At 42.4% G+C, this 21,498-nt stretch overlaps 1 long non-coding RNA gene across 1 annotated transcript; it reads left to right on the top strand.

The window, feature by feature from the left end:
- Positions 1–19,726: 19,726 nt before the first annotated feature.
- Positions 19,727–21,005, top strand: LOC139181699 (uncharacterized). The gene is made up of 3 exons (XR_011565468.1): positions 19,727–20,138; positions 20,380–20,512; positions 20,906–21,005. It is a non-coding gene; the product is annotated as an uncharacterized lncRNA (long non-coding RNA).
- Positions 21,006–21,498: the final 493 nt, after the last annotated feature.

The raw sequence follows: 21,498 nt of genomic DNA, 5'->3' as shown, positions 1-21,498 counted from the left end.
GCAAGAAAGATATGCCAGAAACTGTCTTGTACACGGAGGCCTCAGTAACCATGCTGAGGTTTTGGGGTGCTGGTTCCTTGATCCAAGGCATGCTGGGCAACTGAGTACAGGGTGTCACTGGCTCAGGGACTCTGAGAACCTCTATTTTGACCATTGCTCATTATGTGGCTGATATTTGCCACTCTAATGGTTTGTAGTACAAAGCCAAGAAGGGCAGCTTCTTGCATCAGTAGCCTGTGGGCAACTTATAGCAATCATGGGTAGTCCAGAGATGCCAGGGGGCATGAACAAAGGTTACTAAAGCCTCAACAATGAAGAGGCTTCATTGGAGACACTACTGGGAGTGTCCATTGTTTTAGCCTTGGACAGATTCTAGACTCTTTTGTTGGAAGAAGCTTTTATCATTTTGTTAATATAAATTCTTTTAGTAAATTCTGGGTTTCTAGTTGGATTAAATTGTAACTTTAGACAGAAGCAGCCATACAACAAGTTTATATACTGATTCACAAGGAGCATAGGAACCTAACCCTGTATACCCGCTGGGAGCAATGGTTTAGTGGTCACTAATTCATTACTTGTAGTGACTTTATAGGATATAAAGTGAACACACACTCACACGTTGCAGGAACTGATGTTCCTTGATCAGCATGTGAAAATATGTTAGGATCACAGTTATGCTCAGGGCCTGTTCCTATTCCCATGCCCTTGGGAAGGAAACCTACCTGCCAAAAGTCTCAGGTATCTTGGTTGACACATCAGAAAGCTTTAGAAAGGCCAGATACCTATAGGGCTCAGGCTGGGTACTTGAGTATACTCATCCAAGACACCTCCAGGCTGGAAGCACATGATTAATGAGAGAAATGCCAGTTCCCAGAATGAATGTCTTTGAGAAGACAGCCTTAAAGCCTAAGAATCTGAAATGAATTTTTTGGGTAAAGCCAGAAGGTTCTCTCTTTGTGTCAAGCCACATTCCCAGTTCTAAAAACAGGTATACAAGAGAAAGGTTAACATGGTTGTGACAACAAAATGTCATTCCCAGCTCAGATAATGTGACTTTGTGCAGGAGAATGTAGGCTTGTTAGCTCCGCTCAGGAGGGCACTGAGGGTGGAAGATTACTTTTCCTGGCGCAGTCAGCTGCCCCTGGATGGATCCCCGCCAACATGGAGAGCTGTGTCCATGCTGACTGAGATTGGGCTCTTTAGGGGGTTGAAGTAATTCTTTTTTTTCTGTCGGCTGCCCTCTGCCTGCTTCCTCTCCTCTCCACTTGCCCAAATGCCTGCACTCTATCCCAGCCTCTCATCCTGCCTGGTGACATTGACCCAGTCTTTGTGCCCCATCCTCTGGAGAAAAGCTGGAGAGGAGAAGAGGAAGAGGCTGCCTCAGTGCGTGCTTCTGGCTCACTCACCATATGAAGAGAAGGGAGCAGGGGAAAGAATGTGCATACATAGGACTATATGCGTCTGTATGTGTGCCGGAGAAGGCACGGCCCTCAAAAGGTGACAGCTGGGGTATTCTCTGCTGTTTGTTCTCTGGGAAACTATGTGATATTTACTGATAACCAGTGACTTCTCTGTTTCAGCAAAAGCCTTGCAAATGAAGCTGGTTTAGATTTTTGACAGGGTGCTGACAGGATATCGTGTCCGTCTTAGTCCACATAAAAGAGGAAACCTGCTTCTAGGCACTTGAGGGTTTTTTTTTTTTTGAAGTATAGTTGATTTTCAATGTTGTGTTAATTTCAGGTGCACAACAGAGTGACGCAGTTTTACATATATAGACATTCTTTTTTACATTATTTTTCATTGTGGTTTATCACAGGATATTGAATATAATTCCCTGTGCTATACTGTACGACCTTGTTGTTTATCCATTCTGTGTATAACAGTTTCCATCTTCTAGACCCAAACTGCCAATCCATTCCTCCCCTACAACCTCCCCCCACCCCAGGCTAGGCAACCACAAGTCTGTTCTCTATGTCTGCTAGTCCGTTTCTGTTTCATAGATAAGTTCATTTGTAGACAGTTGAGGGTATTTTTAATGAATTTTTAATTGTAATTTTAAAAGAACACATTTGAGTCAGTTTTAATGAGGTGGATGAAACTGGAGCCTATTATACAGAGTCAAGTAAGCCAGAAAGAAAAGCACCAATACAGTATACTAACGCATATGTATGGAATTTAGAAAGATGGTAACGATAACCCTGTATGCAAGACAGCACAAGAGACACAGATGTATAGAACAGTCTTTTGGACTCTGTGGGAGAGGGAGGGGGTGGATGATTTGGGGGAATGTCATTGAAACATGTATAATATCATATAAGAAACGAATCACCAGTCCAGGTTCAATACAGGATCCTTGGGGCTGGTGCACTGGGATGACCCGGAGGGATGGTACGGGGAGTGAGGTGGGAGGGGGGTTCAGGATGGGGATGGGGGGTGGGAGGTTGGAGGGGGGTTCAGGATGGGGAACACGTGTACGCCTGTGGCAGATTCATGTTGATGTGTGGCAGAACCAATACAATATTGTAAAGTAATTAGCCTCCAATTAAAATAAATAAAATTAAAAAAATAAGTATTTAACTTATTAGTTTATGTTGGGTCTTAGTTGTGGCACATGGGATCTTCATTGCTTTCATGTAGCATCTCTTAAGTCAGGGCATGTGGGATATTTATTTTTAGTTTGCGGGTTGTTTAGTTGCAGCCTATGGGATCTTTTAGTTTTGGTGTGTGGGATTTTGTGGTGGCATGCAGGATCTTTAGTTGTGGCATGGGGGATCTTTTAGTTGTAGTGTGTGGGATCTTTGTAGTTGCATGTAAATCTTTAGTTACAGCATATGTGATCTTTTAGTTGTTGCATGTAGGATCTTTTAGTTGCAGAATGAGGAATATGTTTGGTTGCAGCTTGTGAGATCTTTTACTTGTGCTATGGGGATATTTGTTGCGGTATGTGGGATCTTTATTGTGTCACGTAGGAACCTTTAGTTGTGACATGCGGGATCTTTAGTTGTGGCATGGGGCATCTTTACTTGCTACATACAGAATCTTTTAGTTTTGGTTTGCAGGATCTTTGTTGCAACATGCAGGATCTTTTAGTTGTGGTATTAGGATATTTGTTGTGATATGTAGGATCTTAGTTGCACCATGCAGAATCTATTAGTTGTGGTATGTGGGATATTTTAGTAACAGCATGTGGCTTCTATCAGTTGGGAAATGCAAGATCCTTCTAGTTGCAACATGCATGATCTGCATTGCAGCATATAGGATTTTGTTGTAGCACATGAGGTCTTTACCTGCGGTATGTGGGATCTTTGTTGTGGCACACAGGATCTTTTTAATGGTGGCAGGCAGAATCTTCATTGTAGTGTGGGGGATATTTATCGTTGTGGCATATGGGATCTTTTCATTTTGGTATGTGGGGTCTTTGTTGTGGCCCATGGGATCTTTGTTGTCGCATGTGGGATCTTTTAGTTGCAGTGTTGGGATATTTGTTGCAGTATATGGGATCATAGTTGCGGCATGTGAGATATTTTAGTTCAGGCATGTGGGATCATTTAGTTGGAACATGCAAGATATTTTTAGTTGGAGAATGTGAGATCTTTGTTGCAACATGTCCGATTTTGTTGTGGCATGTGGGATCTTTAGTTATAGCATGTGGGATCTTCGTTGCAGCATGCAGGGTCTTTTAGTTGTGGCTTGCTGGATCTTTTTGGTTGTGGCATGTAAGATCTTTGTTGTGGCATTCGAGTTAGCTTTTTACTTGTGACATGTGGGACATTTTAGTTGAGAGATGCAAGGTGTTTTAGTTGCCACATGTGAGATCTTGGTACAACGTGTGGGATCTTTTTAATGGTGCTATGCAGAATCTTTGTTGCAGCATGCAGGATCTTTTTATTTGTAGCATGTGGGATATTTTAATTGTGGCATGTAGGGTATTTGGTGGCAGCATGTGGGATCTTTAGTTGTGGCATGTAGGATCTTTTAGTGGTGCCATGTGAGACCTTTGTAGTGGCATGTGGATCTTTAGTTGGGGCACGTGGGATCTTTTTAGTTACAGCAAGCAGGAATTTAATTGTGGCATGGGGATCTTAAGTTACAGCATACAGAATCTTTTAGTTTTGGTATATGGGATCTTTGTCACAGCATGTGGGATCTTCTAGTTGTGGTTTGTGGCATCTTTTAGTCGGAGCATGTGAGATGTTTGTAGTTCCAGAATGCAGGATCTTTGTTGCAGCATGTGGAATATTGTTGAGGCATGTGGGATCTTTAGCTGTAGCATGTGGGATCTTGGTTGCGGGTCTTTTTAATTGTGGCAGGCAGGATCTTCGCTGTGCCATGTGGGATCTTTTTAGTTTTAATATGTGGGATCTTTGTTGCTGCATGTGGGATCTTTTAGTTGGAGCATGTGAAGTATTTTTAATTGCAGAATGTAGGATCTTCATTGCAGCTTCTCAGATTTTGTTGCAGCATATGGGATCTTTATTTGTAGCATGTGGGATCTTTGCTGTGGCATACCACATCTTTTAGTTGGAGCATGCGAGATATTTTTAGTTGCAGAATGCAGGATCTTCTTTCAGCATGTGGAATTTTGTTGAGGCATGTGGGATCTTTAGTTGTAGCATTTGGATCTTTCTTGCGGCTTTCAGGGTCTTTTTGTTTGTGGCAGGCAGGATATTTGTTGTTCCATGTGGGGTCTTTTTTTGTTGTGGTATGTGGGATCTTTGTTGCAGAATGTGGGATCTTTAAGTTGCAGCACATTGGATCTTTTAGTTGTGGCGTGCAGGATCTTTTTAGTTGTGGTGTGTGTGATCTTTGTTGTGGCACGTAGAATACTTGTTGCAGCATGTGGGGTCATTAGATGTGGATTGTGGGATCTTTTGAATTGTGGCATGTAGAATCTTTGTTGTGGCATGCAGGATGTCTTTTTATTTGTGGCATGTGGGATCTTTTAGTTGGGGCATGCAAGGTATTTTTAGTCACAGCATGTGAGAACTATTTAGTTGTGTTATGTGGGACCTTTTTAATTGTGGCATGCAGGACCTTTGTTACAGCGTGCAGAATCTTTTTATTTGTGGCATGGAGGATCTTTAGTTGTGGTTATTGGATCCTTTTAGTTGCAGCATGTGGGGTCTTTCTTGTGGCATGTGGACTCTTTTAGTTGGATCATGTGAGATATTTTTAGTTGCTGAATGCAGGATCTTCTTTGCAGCATGTGGGATTTTGTTGTGGCATGTGGGATCTTTATTTGTAGCATTTGGGATCTTTGTCAAGGCCTCTGGAGTCTTTAATTGTGGCAGGCGGGATCTTCATTGTGCCATATGGGGTGTTTTTAGTTGTGATATGTGGGATCTTTGTTGCAGCATGTTGGATTTTTTTTTTTTTTTTGCAGCGTGACAGATCTTTTTAATTGTGACATGTGGGATAGTTCAGTTGGGACATGCGAGGTCTTTTTAGTTGCAGAATGTGAGATATTTATAGTTGTGGTATGTGGGACTTTTGAATTGTGACATGCGTGATCTTTTTAATTGTTCTGTGTAGGAACTTTGTTTCAGCATGTGGGATATCTTTTTATTTTTGGCATGTGGGATCATTTTGTTGGGGCATGTGAAATCTTTTTAGTTGCAGCATGTGAGTTTTTTTAGCTGTGGCATGCAGGATGTGTGTTGCAGCATGAGGTATCTTTATTTGTGGTGTGTGGGATCCTTGTTGTGGCATGTAGGATCTTCAGTTGTAGCATGTGAGATGTTTGTTGCAGCTTTCGGGGTTTTCAAATTGTGGCAGGCAGGATCTTCGTTGTGCCATGTGGGATCTTTGTAGTTGTGCTATGTGGACTCTTTGTTGTGGTATGTGGGATCTTTGTTGGCGACATGCAGAATCTTTTTAATTGTGGCATAGGGTCTTTGTTGTGGCATGAAAGATCTTTTTATTTGTGGCATATGAGATCTTTTAGTTGTGCCATGCAAGATCTTTAGTTCAAGTGTGGGGAATCTTTTTATTTGTGGCATGGAAGATCTTCATTGTGGCATGCATGATCTTTTAGTTCCAGCCTGCCAGATCTTTATAGTTTTGACATGCAGGATCTTCAGATGTGGCATGCGGGATCTTTCGTTGCAGCATCAGGATCCTTTAGTCATGGTATGTGGGATCTTTGTAGTGCATGTGGATCTTTAGTTGGGGCATATGGGATATTTTTTAGGTGCTGCATGCAGGATCTTTAGTTGCAGCATATGGGATCTTTCATTGGGGTAAGTAGGAAATTTGTTGCAGTATGTGGGATCTTTGTTGTGGCATGCAGGATCTTTTAGTTGCAGCACGTGAGATATTTTTGGTTGTGGAATGTGGGATCTTTTTAACTGGGGCATGCAGGATATTTGTTGCAGCTGAGGGATCTTTTTAATTGTGGCATGTGAGATTGTTGTGGCATGTGGATCTTTAGTTGTGGCAGGCAGGATCTTTAGTTGCATTATGGGGAATCATTTTATTTGTGGCACGCAGGATATTTTAGTTTCAGAATGTGAGATCTTTTTAGTTGTGTCATGCAGGATCTTTATGCAAGAACTTTAGTTGTGGCATGTGGGATCTTTTGGTTGTGGTATTGGGATATTTGAGCAGTATGTGGGATCTTAGTTGCAGCATGTGGGATCTTTGTTGTGGCTTGTGGGATCTTCACTGTGTCATATGAGATCTTTATAATTGTGGTATATGGAATCTTTGTTGCTGCATGTGGAATCGTCACTGCAGCATGTGGAATCTTTAGTTGTGGCACGCTGGATATTTTTAATTGTCACAGGCAGGATCTTTATTGTGGCATGGAATCTTTTAAATTGTGGTATGTGGGATCTTTTATGCAGCACGAAAGATCCTTTTTTTTTTTTTTTTTTGCAGCATGTGGGATCTTAAGTCGCAGCCTGCAGATCTTATAAATTGTCACATGTAGGACCTTTGTTGCAGCATGCAAGATCTTTTTATTTCTGGCATAGGATGTTTTAGTTGTGGTATGTAGGATCTTTTCTTTCTAGCATTTGGGATCTTTGTTGTGGCATGTGGGATCTTTTAGTTGTGGCATGCAGGATCTTCAGTTGTGGTATGTGGAATCTTTTTATTTGTGGCATGCAGAACTTTCATTGTGGCATGTGGGATCTTTCACGTACAGCATGCAAGGTCTTTTTAGTTGCAACACGCAGGATCTTCAGTTGTGGCATGTGGCATCTTTAGTTGTGGCATGCAGGATCGTTAGTTGTGGCACGTGGGATCTTTATTTGCAGCATGTGGAACCTTTAGTTGTGGCATACTATTTAATTGTGGCATGTGGGATTTAGTTCCCTGACCAGGGATCAAACCTGGGCCCCCTGCGTTGGGAGTGCAGTCTTAGCCAGTGCACCACCAGGGAAGTCATGACACTTACGAATTTTGTGTTAGGTATACACGTGTTCCCCATCCTGAACCCTCCTCCCTCCTCCCTCCCCATACCATACCTGTGGCAGATTCATTTAGATATATGGCAAAACCAATACAATATTGTAAAGTTAAAAAATAAAATAAAATAAAAAAGAATTTTGTGTTGGGTTGAAAAGAGCTGAAATGCAGCAAACCAGCTGCACCTTACCAGTGGCACTCCCCCCAGGCTGTACATATTTGTATTTGGAGTACACCAACACGCAGTCCGTAACACTTTTAATTTGCCTTTTTGAGATGTATGGATACTTCCACTACATTCTCATGCAGATCCCTTCTAGCACATAAGGCGTCCTCTCTGGGAAGATAAAGTAGAGCATGTCTCCCGTCTTTTGGGCTGCATCTCAGAGCCAGGGCACACAGCTTGATGAGGAGAATGTGGACTGTATTTCAGCTCCCATTTGCTCTTATTGCTGGGAGTCTCTCGACCAGGCCCTGTGCTGGCCCTTTAGGGTCTTCTGGATCCCACCCAAAGGGATGGCTGTCTGAGTGGCACTAAATGGTCTAGAATGAGAAGTATGACCTTGGGGTCGGTGGGGTCCCTGGCTCCCTGGGCCTGCTAGATTTTCTTAACTGACATACATAGCTTCCATTCTCTAATGGCATGTTTGTGGGGGGTGGGGTCTGAATGGTTGGAATAAAGGGCTGTGTTTATAGCAACTCCTGTAAGCACTTTGCTGGGGCTTGATCATGGTAACCCTAAATGCTAGTGTCTGGGATTTGACCTAACACAGAGCCCCATTTACTTCTCAGCTGTTATTCAGACAATTATTCCCAATAGCACTTTGCTTTCTAAAGTGTTCAACTTGGGATAACTTATTTCTCTCTTTGCAGGTCAGCTTCAGGGCAGTTAGCCTGCAGTGAAGCCAGCAGGGTGAATCATGAGAGTCACACATGATTCTATAGGAGTGGTGGGATGTTATTTACAGAGAATAATGTGCCCTAGCTGTACAGCTGGTTATAGACAGTTTTGAGCCAATAGAGAAGAAAAGCTTATTTGTGCACAGTGCCTTACATTTCACCATGTGGACATGCGGTCCTGAAAAAAACCCAGGGGGAAGAAACACACTCAAACCCATGCTCACACATTCAGTCACACTTTCCCATTAAATCTATAACACACATAAGAATTGTCATACATTCACTTACTCAGATACATGCTGACACATTCACTCTTGAACATACTTACTCATAGTCTTACATTTTTGCATCAACATGTTGACACATGTGGACATGCTTATGTTTTTTTACACATGAACACGCTGGTACATTCCCACACAAAGAGACTCTTACACTCAGGTTCACTCACACATGAACATGCTCACATGCATGTGTGCTAAGTCACTTCAGTTGTGTCTGACTCTGTATGACGCTACTGAATGTAGCCTGCCAGGCTCCTCTGTCCATGGGATTCTCCCAGGCAAGAATACTGGAGTGGATTGCTGTGCCCTCCTCCAGGGCATCTTCACTATCCAGGGTTCAAACCCGCATCTCTTACCTCTCCTGCATTGGCAGGCAGGTTTTTCACTACTAGCACCACCTGGAAAGCCTGAACGTGCTCACACATGGACATATTTGCATATTCACTGAAACATGTGCTCCCACTTATGCACACTCAAATCACTCACACGTCACATTCACACATTCATACAAAGAAATATGCTCACACACCCTTATGGCAGAAAGTGAAGAGGAACTAAAAAGCCTCTTGATGAAAGTGAAAGAGGAGAGTGAAAAAATTGGCTTAAAGCTCAACATTCAGAAAACGAAGATCATGGCATCTGGTCCCATCACTTCATGGGAAATAGATGGGGAAACAGTGGCTGACTATTTTTTTGGGCTGCAAAATCACTGCAGATGGTGACTGCAGCCATGAAATTAAAAGACGCTTACTCCTTGGAAGAAACGTTATGACCAACCTAGATAGCATATTAAAAAGCAGAGACATTACTTTGCCAAGAAAGTCCGTCTAGTCAAGGATACGGTTTTTCCAGTGGTCATGTATGGATGTGAGAGTTGGACCATAAAGCAAGGTGAGCACCGAAGAATTGATGCTTTTAAACTATGGTGTTGGAGAAGACTCTTGAGAGTCCCTTGGACTGCAAGGAGACCCAACCAGTCCATTCTGAAGGAGGTCAGCCCTGGGTGTTCTTTGGAAGGAATGATGCTAAAGCTGAAACTCCAGTACTTTGGCCACCTCATGCAAAGAGTTGACTCATTGGAAACGACCCTGATGCTGGGAGGGATTGGGGGCAGGAGAAAAAGGGGACGACAGAGGATGAGATGGCTGGATGGCATCACCAACTCGATGGACGTGAGTTTGAGTGAACTCCGAGAGATGGTGATGGACAGGAACGCCTGGCATGCTGCAATTCATGAGGTTGCAAAGAGTCAGACACGACTGAGTGACTGAACTGAACTGATACATGCATATTAAATGGGTCACCCAAAGAACATGCTCACACACTGATAGACACAATAGCATACATTTGTACTCACACCTACATATCCCAGGGACGGGGGAGCCTGGTGGGCTGCTGTCTATGGGGTCGCACAGAGTCGGACACAACTGAAGCGACTTAGCAGCAGCAGCATACTCATACATCATTCACACACATCAACATACTGAGAGAGACAATTCCTAGGTAGGTTGATAAGAAGTCTGGGGTCCCCGTGGAGGAGAAAATGGTCTAGCTAGGGCTCTCAAGGAACAGATAGGGGTCTGGAATTCTCAAGGAGGAGAAAAGGACAAACTTTTTTTTTTCTTTAAGTTTTTTTCTTTTAAGCTGATGATTACACAACAAACAACTTGGCTTAAACTCTGTGCTAAGGATTATTTAACAACAATGTATCCTGCTTGAGGATAGTTGCTCCTTCTTAAAAACCTTCTGAACTGAACTGAACTGAAAAACCTTCTGACTAGTCCTGTTATCTTAAAATGTGTATTATGGGAGTTCCCCTGGCAAGATCTTTCTATTGTTAGTTCTAATCCTGTCATCTTACAATGTAAATTGTGGGAGTGGGTCTAGTAAGATCTTTACAACCTTGGAACATTATTTTGATTTTTTGTAATAACAAATTAAAAAAGTATATAGCTCCCTTGTGAAGACTAGCCAGGGGGACACTCTCCATCCCCCTTCTGATGTCTATGTCAGCAGCTTTCTCTGTCCCTTTTTATTCTTTAATAAAACTCGGCTACATAAAAGCTCTTGAGTGATCAAGCCTGGTCCCTGGTTCTGAAGCTAAATCTTCTTTGGAGATCACAAATTGCACATCATTCACCATAAGCTATCAGTACTGATATTCTCTCACACACTCACACAGATAAAATTCATGTTTGTTCACACTTGCACATGAATGTATACCTACAGACTCACAACCACTCCCAAACATGCTCATGAATTCAATCACACATAGGAGCATATCATCACCTTCATTCACGCAAATGAGCACACTCATATTAGTGTGTTTCTATGCACAAACGTGCTCATATATCTGCTCAAATCTAGATACACTCAAATCTAATCCCAGAACACTCATCAGATCAAATCAGATCAGATCAGTCACTCAGTCATGTCTGACTCTTTGTGACCCCATGAATCGCAGCATGCCAGGCCTCCATGTCCACCACCAACTCCCAGAGTTCACTCAGACTCACGTCCATCGAGTCAGTGATGCCATCCACCCATCTCATCCTCTGTCGTCCCCTTCTTCTCCTGCCCCCAATCCCTCCCACCATCAGAGTCTTTTCCAATGAGTCAACTCTCTGCATGAGGTGGCCAAAGTACTGGAGTTTCAACTTTAGCATCATTCCTTCCAAAGAACACCCAGGACTGATCTCCTTTAGAATGGACTGGTTGGATCTCCTTGCAGTCCAAGGGACTCTCAAGAGTCTTCTCCAATACCACAGTTCAAAAGCATCAATTCTTTGGCACTCAGCCTTCTTCACAGTCCAACTCTCACATCCATACATGACCACAGGAAAAACCATAGCCTTGACTAGACGAACCTTGGTTGGCAAAGTAATGTTTCCGCTTTTGAATATGCTATCTAGGTTGGTCATAACTTTCCTTCCAAGGAGTAAGTGTCTTTTAATTTCATGGCTGCAGTCACCATTTGCAGTGATTTTGGAGTGCAGAAAAATAAAGTCTGACACTGTTTCCACTGTTTCCCCATCTATTTCCCATGAAGTGATGGGACTGGATGCCATGATCTTGGTTTTCTGAATGTTGAGCTTTAAGCCAACTTTTTCACTCTCCACTTTCACTTTCACCAAGAGGCTTCTTAGTTCCTCTTCACTTTCTGCCATAAGGGTGGTGTCATCTGCATATCTGAGTTTATTGATATTTCTCCCGGCAATCTTGATTCCAGCCTGTGTTTCTTCCAGTCCAGCGTTTCTCATGATGTACTCTGCATAGAAGTTAAATAAACAGGGTGACAATATACAGCCTTGACAAACTCCTTTTTCCTATTTGGAACCAGTGTGTTGTTCCATGTCCAGTTCTAACTATTGCTTCCTGACCTGCATACAAATTTCTCAAGAGGCAGATCAGGTGATCTGGTATTCCCATCTCTTTCAGAATTTTCCACAGTTTATTGTGATCCACACAGTCAAAGGCTTTGGCATAGTCAATAAAGCAGAAATACATGCTTTTCTGGAACTCTCTTGCTTTTTTCATGATCCAGCGGATGTTGGCAATTTGATCTCTGGTTCCTCTGCCTTTTCTAAAACCGGCTTGAACATCAGGAAGTTCACGGTTCACATATTGCTGAAGCCTGGCTTGGAGAATTTTGAGCATTACTTTACTAGCGTGTGAGATGAGTGCAATTGTGCAGTAGTTTGAGCATTCTTTGGCATTGCCTTTCTTTGGGATTGAAAACTGACCTTTTCCAGTCCTGTGGAGAACACTCATACAGTCAAGCAAACTAAGATGTTGAGATTTTCACCGACATGAATTATACACACAGAAAACTGCTCCTCCATTCACTCACATGTACCTATTCATATATTAATCCACATATGTATGCCATCACATAGTCACATATATGAGCATACACATATAAACACACATTTCAATAAAATGACACATACTTACATGTTCATTCACATACACCCAAATTTACACATTCACAAAATGAGCTTATTCATATATTAACATGCTCAAACACACAAAACCCTCACAAATTTTTTTACACAAAAAAAATTCACATAAATGAACATGCCCATATTCAATAAAACTCAAAAACCTGCTCTAACACTCGATTAACACTTGAAGACATAAACACGTGCAAATAAACATATTGACATATTCACTCACATGATTAATTCATGTACACAGACTTGCCCACATACAATCACAAATTTGTTTCAAATTTACATCATGCTCACATACATGAACTTGCTTACACATTCAGTTCCACTCAGGAAAAATAATTATACATTAACACCTTCACACACACCAACTTGATCATGCATTAGTCTATACACATGAACATGTTCCCATACATGCATGAGCTCATGCACTCAGATATGAACACGTGAATTCATTCACACACAAACAGACTTTCACTGTTGCACATTAACATGCTCAAAACACAAATGTGTTCACACTTTTATTTACATATGTTCATGCTCACACTCACGGGCATACTCAGATGATCACTCATACATGAACATACTTAAATGTGAACATTCCCAGAAACACAAAGCATGTTTACATGTTATCTTCCTAACAAGTCTACACTCTCACTTAAATTCCCACAAAAATACACATATTCTAATGGACTTGTATACTGACAAAGTTGTACACTTACATCCACTCCCTCCGACCTCTCACACACATTCATACATGCACATGCTCTCACGTTTATTTAACAGACAACATGCTAACACACGAATCACTCATGTATGATCAATTTCACACACATGAACAAGTTCACTTATTCACAAAGCTTGCATGCTCATAAACACACACATGTGTATTAACACAAACACTGCAAAATCACTCATGCTGAGACCTGGACATGATAACACATTCACATTTAGACAGGATCATATTCATATTCATTCACACAATCTCTCACACACAGATATGCATATATTCACTCACAGTTGCACATAGACACACATTATCACTTCCACACAAGTGAACACACATTTAATCACACATAGACATAATCACATTCACTCACAGAAAAGGTCACACACATTACCATGCCCTAACACAAGCATGTTTACATATTCATTAACACACACATGTTGCTATATCCACTTATAGTTGTATATTAATATGCACATATATATGTATCGATATACATATACATGCTCATGCATTTAATGACAGACTTTTTTCACAGTCACGCAAGCACAAATGTACAAAAACACAAATGCAAAGCATACATTCACTCACATTCATGAAAGTACATGATATGCTTACATATTCATTCAAACACAGGAATATGATCACATGTATATACTCAGTCATTTACACCCAAACATGAACATGTTCACATATACACACACTGAACCTGATCACAAACTCACAAGTACACTCATTAAAACAGTTGTGTACATGCATATGATCAGCATTCACACGTACATCCATGCATTGATTCAGAAATAGATGTACACAGTAACAAGCTCACACAGATCATCATGGTTACACATTCACTCAGAGGTAAGCATGCTACCATCATGCACATGCTTACAAATTCACTCAAAAACGTGAACACGCAGAAATACACAAAAGCACATTAATACACTGACATATGAACAGGCTCAGTTCACTCCTACACACAGACAAGCTCACATATGTCCACAAATTACACATTCACTCAAATGAACATGCTCAAAGATTTACTCCCATTCGTAGATACGCTGACACATGGACAAATTCATTCAAATACAAATATGCTTAAACTAAAATAGTTATGCACTCACTCACACACCTCAATATGCTTCACGTACACTGTGTCAGTCATAAATTTACATACATGAACATACTCCTCCTTAAGTTGTTCACAAACATGCACATTCAGTCACACATGCAAATGTGGGTACAATCTCCTTCACACACATAGGTGCACACACACACACACACACACACACTCACACATTGTGCCGCCCCCACATCAGGACCCAGTATTCTCAAAGCAGGCCTCTTTTGGCAGGCTGTTGCCCTCTTACCACATGAACTGTGGTGTGGGCTCCCAAATATTAACAACACTGGCTGGCTGTTTTGGATACAGATGCCCACATCTCCCTAATCCTAGTAAGCACTCATATTTTAAAACAAGCGTCCCCAACCTCTAGGATCTAATGCCTGATGATCTGAGATTAAGCTGATGTAATAATAATAGAAATAAAGGGCACAACAAATGTAATATACTTAAAACATCCCCCACCACCCTGGTGCATGGGAAAATTCTCTACCCAAAACCAGTCCCTGGTGCCAAAAATGTTTGTGACTGTTGCTTCAAAGGGATTCCCCAGGAGATGACTGGCTTGGGAGGATAATTAATTGAAAGGATGATTGCCTACTGAGGTTTTAAAATTGACTTAATTTTGCTAAAAGATGCTTCTGCCCTGGTTGTTCTCTCTGAAATTATCTCTTTTCCTGTTATTGGAATCAGCAGATAACCTCACGAAACAGTCCTAAGGCTTCTATTCTACTAGTAGGCCCTGGCCAGTGGAAATTACTGAACTTTCCTCTACCCATGTGGGAGGTACTGACTAAAAGTAAAGCACTGAAGATTATGACCTGTCTTAGCCTTGTTAGTGAAAGGATACGGATCCCCACTTTGTGGTTTCCTGCTATGGCCTGTCCTCAAGCCACTACTAATGGGTAGAGGCTATCTATGGACTAGAGAGAATTAAAGGAGGCTGCTCCCTGTATCAGAGCCCCTCTACTAGGTATTGACATTATGAATCTCATACCGGAATGAATGACACTCAAGTAATATTGGTCAATGGTCCGGAGGCCTAGACTGGTCTAACATGTTCTCTTTGTTAAATGTGTCATAGGATAATTGAGCACAATTTGCCTTCCCCTTTGAGGATCAACAGTACACTTTTCCCAGTTGCCTGTAGGGTACATGAATACCTCTGGGATTTCACAAGGAATTTGCCGTCTGGATCTAGACTCCTGCTCTGCACCAGGCACCTCCCACAGAAACTCAGCTCTGGCATTGTACTGATGTCATCCTTGTCCCGGGACCTGGCTATGACTCTGTGTCACACACTGTCACCACTGTGAGTAAACACTTCACTGAGGGGATGGGCAATTGCCCTCCATAAGCTACAGGGAGCCTCCTAGTCTGTTCAATGTCTGGTCTATAATTGAAACTCAGAAGGGTAAACTAGTCTGCATTTGGTAGAAGAAAAGCTTCTCATGCCCCAACCTCCCATGTTGGTAAAGGAGATCCAACATTTGGTAGTAACATTCAATTCCAGTGCCAACCTCCAATATTTGCTGGTCCCTGTGTATGGAGCCACCCTCAGGACATCCACTTATCTGTGGGGACCCGAGCAACAACAGACACTAGATAAACTAAAGAAGTCTATCGTTTCAGCTCTCCCACTAGTGCTCTGAGAACAGGACTTACAGTTAGAAGTTTCAGCCACCCCAAAATTCATTTCTACGATCCACTGGCCCCATGTCCATGGATTTTTGGCATAAGCAACTTGCAGACTCAGTCCAAAAGTATTGGCCAATGGAGAGGCAACTTCCAGAGTTACACTGAGCCCTCACTGAAACTCAAAGCTCTACTGGAGCAGAGCCAGTTATGCTATGAGTTGAGATTCCTATTATGCCCTGGGTGATAGCAGAAGCTTCTCCCATAAAAACTGAGGTCTGTATTCAAATGGTAATGTATCTACTGGATTGAGCTAAACCTGGACTTACTAGAGTGTTGCAACTCCATGAGAAAATAGCCACATTCTCTGCCACTAAGTTAACTTGCCATAACCTCCCGGCCTTATTTTTTTTTTTTAATGTTTAATTAATCACATCTGTATAATGCTGAACATTTGATATGTTTAATTTTATTTTTATTCTATTTTTTTATTGAACTCTAGATAGCATATTCAAAAGCAGAGACATTACTTTGCCAACAAAGGTTCGTCTAGTCAAGGCTATGGTTTTTCCAGTGGTCATGTATCGATGTGAAAGTTGGACTGTGAAGAAGGCTGAGCGCCGAAGAATTGATGCTTTTGAACTGTGGTGTTGGAGAAAACTCTTGAGGGTCCCTTGGACTGCAAGGAGATCCAACCAGTCCATTCTGAAGGAGATCAGCCCTGGGATTTCTTTGGAAGGAATGATGCTGAAGCTGAAACTCCAGTACTTTGGCCACCTCATGCAGAGAGTTGACTCATTGGAAAAGACTCTGATGCTGGGAGGGATTGGGGGCAGGAGGAGAAGGGGACGACAGAGGATGAGATGGCTGGATGGCATCACTGACTCGATGGATGTGAGTCTGAGTGAACTCTGGGAGTTGGTGATGGACATGGAGGCCTGGCGTGCTGCGATTCATGGGGTCGCAAAGAGTCGGACATGACTGAACGACTGATCTGATCTGATCTGAGTGATATACAATGTTTCATTAGTTTCAGGTATACAGCAAAGCGATTCAGTTATATATATGTATATACTCACGTATATGGTAGCTCCTTTCGGCCTCCTCCCTTGACCTTGGACGTGGGGTAGCTCCTCTCCACCACTCCCGCACCATCGCTCCGGTGCCGTTGCTGCCGCGGCTAATTGCCAACATCCACTGGATCATTCAAAAAGCAAGAGAGTTTCAGAAAAACATCTATTTCTGCTTTATTGACTATGCCAAAGCCTTTGACTGTGTGGATCACAATAAACTGGAAACTTCTGAAGGAGATGGGGATACCAGACCACCTGACCTGCCTCTTGAGAAACCTCTATGCAGGTCAGGAAGCAACAGAACTGAGCATGGAACAACAGGTTGGTTCCAAATAGGAAAAGGAGTATATCAAGGCTGTATACTGTCACCCTGCTTATTTAACTTACGTGCAGAGTACATCATGAGAAATGCTGGGCTGGAGGAAACACAAGCTGGAATCAAGATGGCTGGGAGAAATATCAATAACCTCAGATATGCAGATGACACCACCCTTATGGCAGAAAGTGAAGAAGAACTAAAGAGCCTCTTGATGCAAGTGAAAGAGGAAAGTGAAAAAGTTGGCTTAAAGCTCAACATTCAGAAAACTAAGATCATGGCATCCGGTCCCATCACTTCATGGCAAATAGATGGGGAAATAGTGGAAATAGTGGCTGACTTTTTTTCTGGGCTCCAAAATCACTGCAGATGGTGACTGTAGCCATGAAATTAAAAGACGCTTACTCCTTGGAAAGAAAGTTATGAGCAACCTAGACAGCATATTAAAAAGCAGAAACATTACTTTGTCCGCAAAGGTTCATCTAGTTAAGGCTATGGTTTTTCCAATAGTCATGCATGGTTGGTAGAGTTGCACTATAAAGAAAGCTGAGCACAGAAGAATTGATGCTTTTGAACTGTGGTGTTGGACATGACACTTGAGAGTCCCTTGGACTGCAAGGAGATCCAACCAGTCCATCCTAAAGCAGATCGCTCCTGGGTGTTCATTGCAAGTACTGATGTTGAAGATGAAACTCCAGTACTTTGGCCACCTGATGTGAAGGGCTGACTCATTTGAAAAGACCCTGATGCTGGGAGAGATTGAGGACAGGAGGAGAAGAGGATGAGATGGTTGGGTGGCATCACCGACTCAAAGGACATGGGTTTGGGTAGACTCCGGCAGTTGGTGATGGACAGGGAGGCCTGGTGTGCTGCAGTTCATGGGGTCACAAAGAGTTGGACATGACTGAGCGACTGAACTGAACTGAACTGAACTCAGGTGTATGTATGTTTATATATATATATTACTTTTCAGATTCTTTTTCCTTATTAGTTATTACAAAATATTGAGTATATTTTACTGTGTTAAATGTTACGTCTTTGTTGGTTATATATGTAATGTATAATAGTATGTATATTAGAGAAGGCAATGGCACCCCACTCCAGTACTCTTGCCTGGAAAATCCCATAGACAGGGGAGCCTGGTAGGCTGTAGTCCATGGGGTCGCTGGGAGTCGGACACGACTGAGTGGCTTCACTTTGACTTTTCACTTTCATGCATTGGAGGAGGAAATGGCAACCCACTCCAGTATTCTTGCCTAGAGAATCCCAGGGGTGGGGGAGCCTGGTGGGCTGCCATCTATGGGGTCGCACAGAGTCGGACACGACTGAAGCGACTTAGCAGCAGCAGCAGTATGTATATGGCAACCCACTCCAGTGTTCTTGCCTGGAGAATCCCAAGCATGGCAGAGCTTGGTGGGCTGCTATCTATGGGGTCGCACAGAGTCGGACATGACTGAAGCGACTTAGCAGCAGCAGCAGTGTGTATATGTTAATTCCAAACTACTTTTTATTTTAGAATTCACTGTTTTATATTTCACTTTTGTTTTTTAAATTTATTTTTAGTTGAAGGATAATTGCTTTACAATGTTATGTTGATTGCTGCTGTACAACAACGTGAACCAGCATATATTCCCTCCCTCCTACCCCCTCATCCCAGCCCTCTAGGTTGTCACAGAGCACCAGGCTGAGGTGCATGAGCCTAGAACCTGTTATACAGAGTGAAGTAAGTCAGAAAGAAAACAAATTCGTATATTAGCACATATATATGGAATCTAGAAAAATGGTACTGATGAACCTCTGTGAAGGGCAGGAATAAAGACACAGACATAGAGAATGGACTTTTGGACACAGAAATGGAAGGGGAGGGTGAGATGAATTGGAAGAGTAAGACTGACGTGTGTGTGTGTGTGTGTGTGTGTGTGTGTGTGTGTGTAGAATAGATTCGCTAGTGGGAAGCTGCTGTACAGCACAGGGAGCTCAGCTCAGTGCTCTCTGCCTTCTATACAAGACTTCCATTAGTTTATCCATACAATACACCAATTTCTTCTAATGTTATTGAGGGGATAACAAAATAGCTTTTACAATCCTTGGGACCGTCACACGGTTTACACAGTCAGACTAAAGTTTGTACATCACTGTAATGCAAAATAACTATGGGCGTTACAAGAAAAGATTGCTTGGGTTTTTTATCTATCCTGTCATCCTCCAGTTCCACATCAAGGACTGTGGAGAGAACTTGGAGGGCAGTGGTCCTTCCAGTGGTCAAAATACTGCCCATGGTTTAGGTTATATTAAATTCGTGCCCCTATGGCATAACTGCGCCATATTTAAGTTCACAGCAAATGATGGGACCATCAACAGAGACAATTCTATTTCTGCTGGTGTGCAATTCCACACGAGAAAGAACCCAATTATTGGTTTTCACAGGCATGAGAGCACAGGCAATGCCATGAATAGAGAAGAGACATTCACCTGGTACTTTCATTTCTTCCTGTCTCCCTCAGACAAAACCCAGAGCTTAGCCACCTCCTTCTTGATCCTGATGAGAACCTGATGTGAACCAGTGATTCTGAAACCATCCTTTAGCCTGTGTTCATCATCATCCAGTATAAGCCAAGCAAACCACTCTCTGGAGAAAGAGGTGACCTTATCAGCCATCCCGGTACTTTGCTCCTCAAAAGGCACCGTGGAACCCAGGAGGTGGACCTAAACCTCTCCCAGACCAGGTAACTCCATGTGAACAAGATCAGGGACAATCAGGCTCCCTACTGCTGGCTATAGGTGACCTCCAACTTTAAGTCCTATCCTGTTACCATGGTCCTTCTCACCTGAGAGGTTCCTACCCTTCCTAGTGTTGACTCTATGTCTCTTGGCAGTTCACCAGCCCTAGTAATCTCCGCACTACTGTTGACAAGGTCTGTCTGGAAACTATACCACATGCACCTAACAGGGTGTCTTATAACACAGGTCAGATTGGAGACAATGGGAACCATGCTGTTGGCTATTCACATTGGTCAGTCCTGCTAAATGACCACAGATACCAACACTGAGGCTAGCAACCTTCTCCTGTCTCTTCTACTACAAGCAACACCCATTCTGGGTAAGCTCGACTCTTTAGATACCACTTGTGACTCATAGATGGTTCTAAACCCGCAGGGCCAACTCTGGCCTCAAATCAGATGAGACTGACTGTGATTAAGTAGTGCCATTAACCACATAGAGCCACTGCCTCTTGAGGTTTATGTAAGGAATTGCCCAGAGATAGTATGTACCCAGTATTACAACCAGGATGCTTGTGATGAGTGCAATCATATGAAAAGTGCTGTAATGCAGAGCTATACCAACAAACTCTATGGGATTACAGTTAGATAAAATTATAGCTCTTGCTAATCCCTGACAATAATGACTAATGTAAACCCTGCCAAAATGTATATCTTTACAAATGTTGGTTTCTTATCAGTTGTTAATATAATGTCTTTTCCTCTCTTTCCAGTACAAGTCCCATTTATTGAAGCTTGCACTCAAAGAAGTTCGTCTAAGTGACCAAGGACAATTTACCATGAATTTCCTCCCTGGTTGGGAATTTACTTTATTTATTGACTTAATAATATTATTGTTTCGTTTTTATTTTTGCTGTACTAGGTCTTTGTTGCTGCACGGGCTTTTCTTTAGTTGTGGCAAGTGGGCCTATAATTCATTGTAGTGCAGGGCTTCTCATTATGGTGACTCCTCTTATTGTGGAGCTCGGGCTCTAGGGCATGTGGGCTTCATAGTTGTTGCTCATGAGCTCAGTAGTTGCAGTTCCTGGGCTCCCGAGCACAGTCTTAATAGTTGTGGTGCACAGACTTAGCTGCTCCACGCTACGTGGAATATTCCTAGACAGGGTTCAAAACCTTAAAATATTGGCAGGTGGATTCTTTACCACTGATCCACCAGGGAAGCCCCATGGCCACTTATAATTTGTATGTGTATATATGTATGCACACACATGCACACACACACACACACACACACACAGCATACTTACTTATTAGGAAAGGAATGTATACAACATAATATCCAGGACAAGGCATGTCTAAAGAGTCA

The sequence above is a fragment of the Bos indicus genome, chromosome X (assembly GCF_029378745.1).
Source record: "Bos indicus isolate NIAB-ARS_2022 breed Sahiwal x Tharparkar chromosome X, NIAB-ARS_B.indTharparkar_mat_pri_1.0, whole genome shotgun sequence".
NCBI lineage: Eukaryota > Metazoa > Chordata > Mammalia > Artiodactyla > Bovidae > Bos > Bos indicus.
This window is presented reverse-complemented; position numbering and strand designations above follow the sequence as displayed.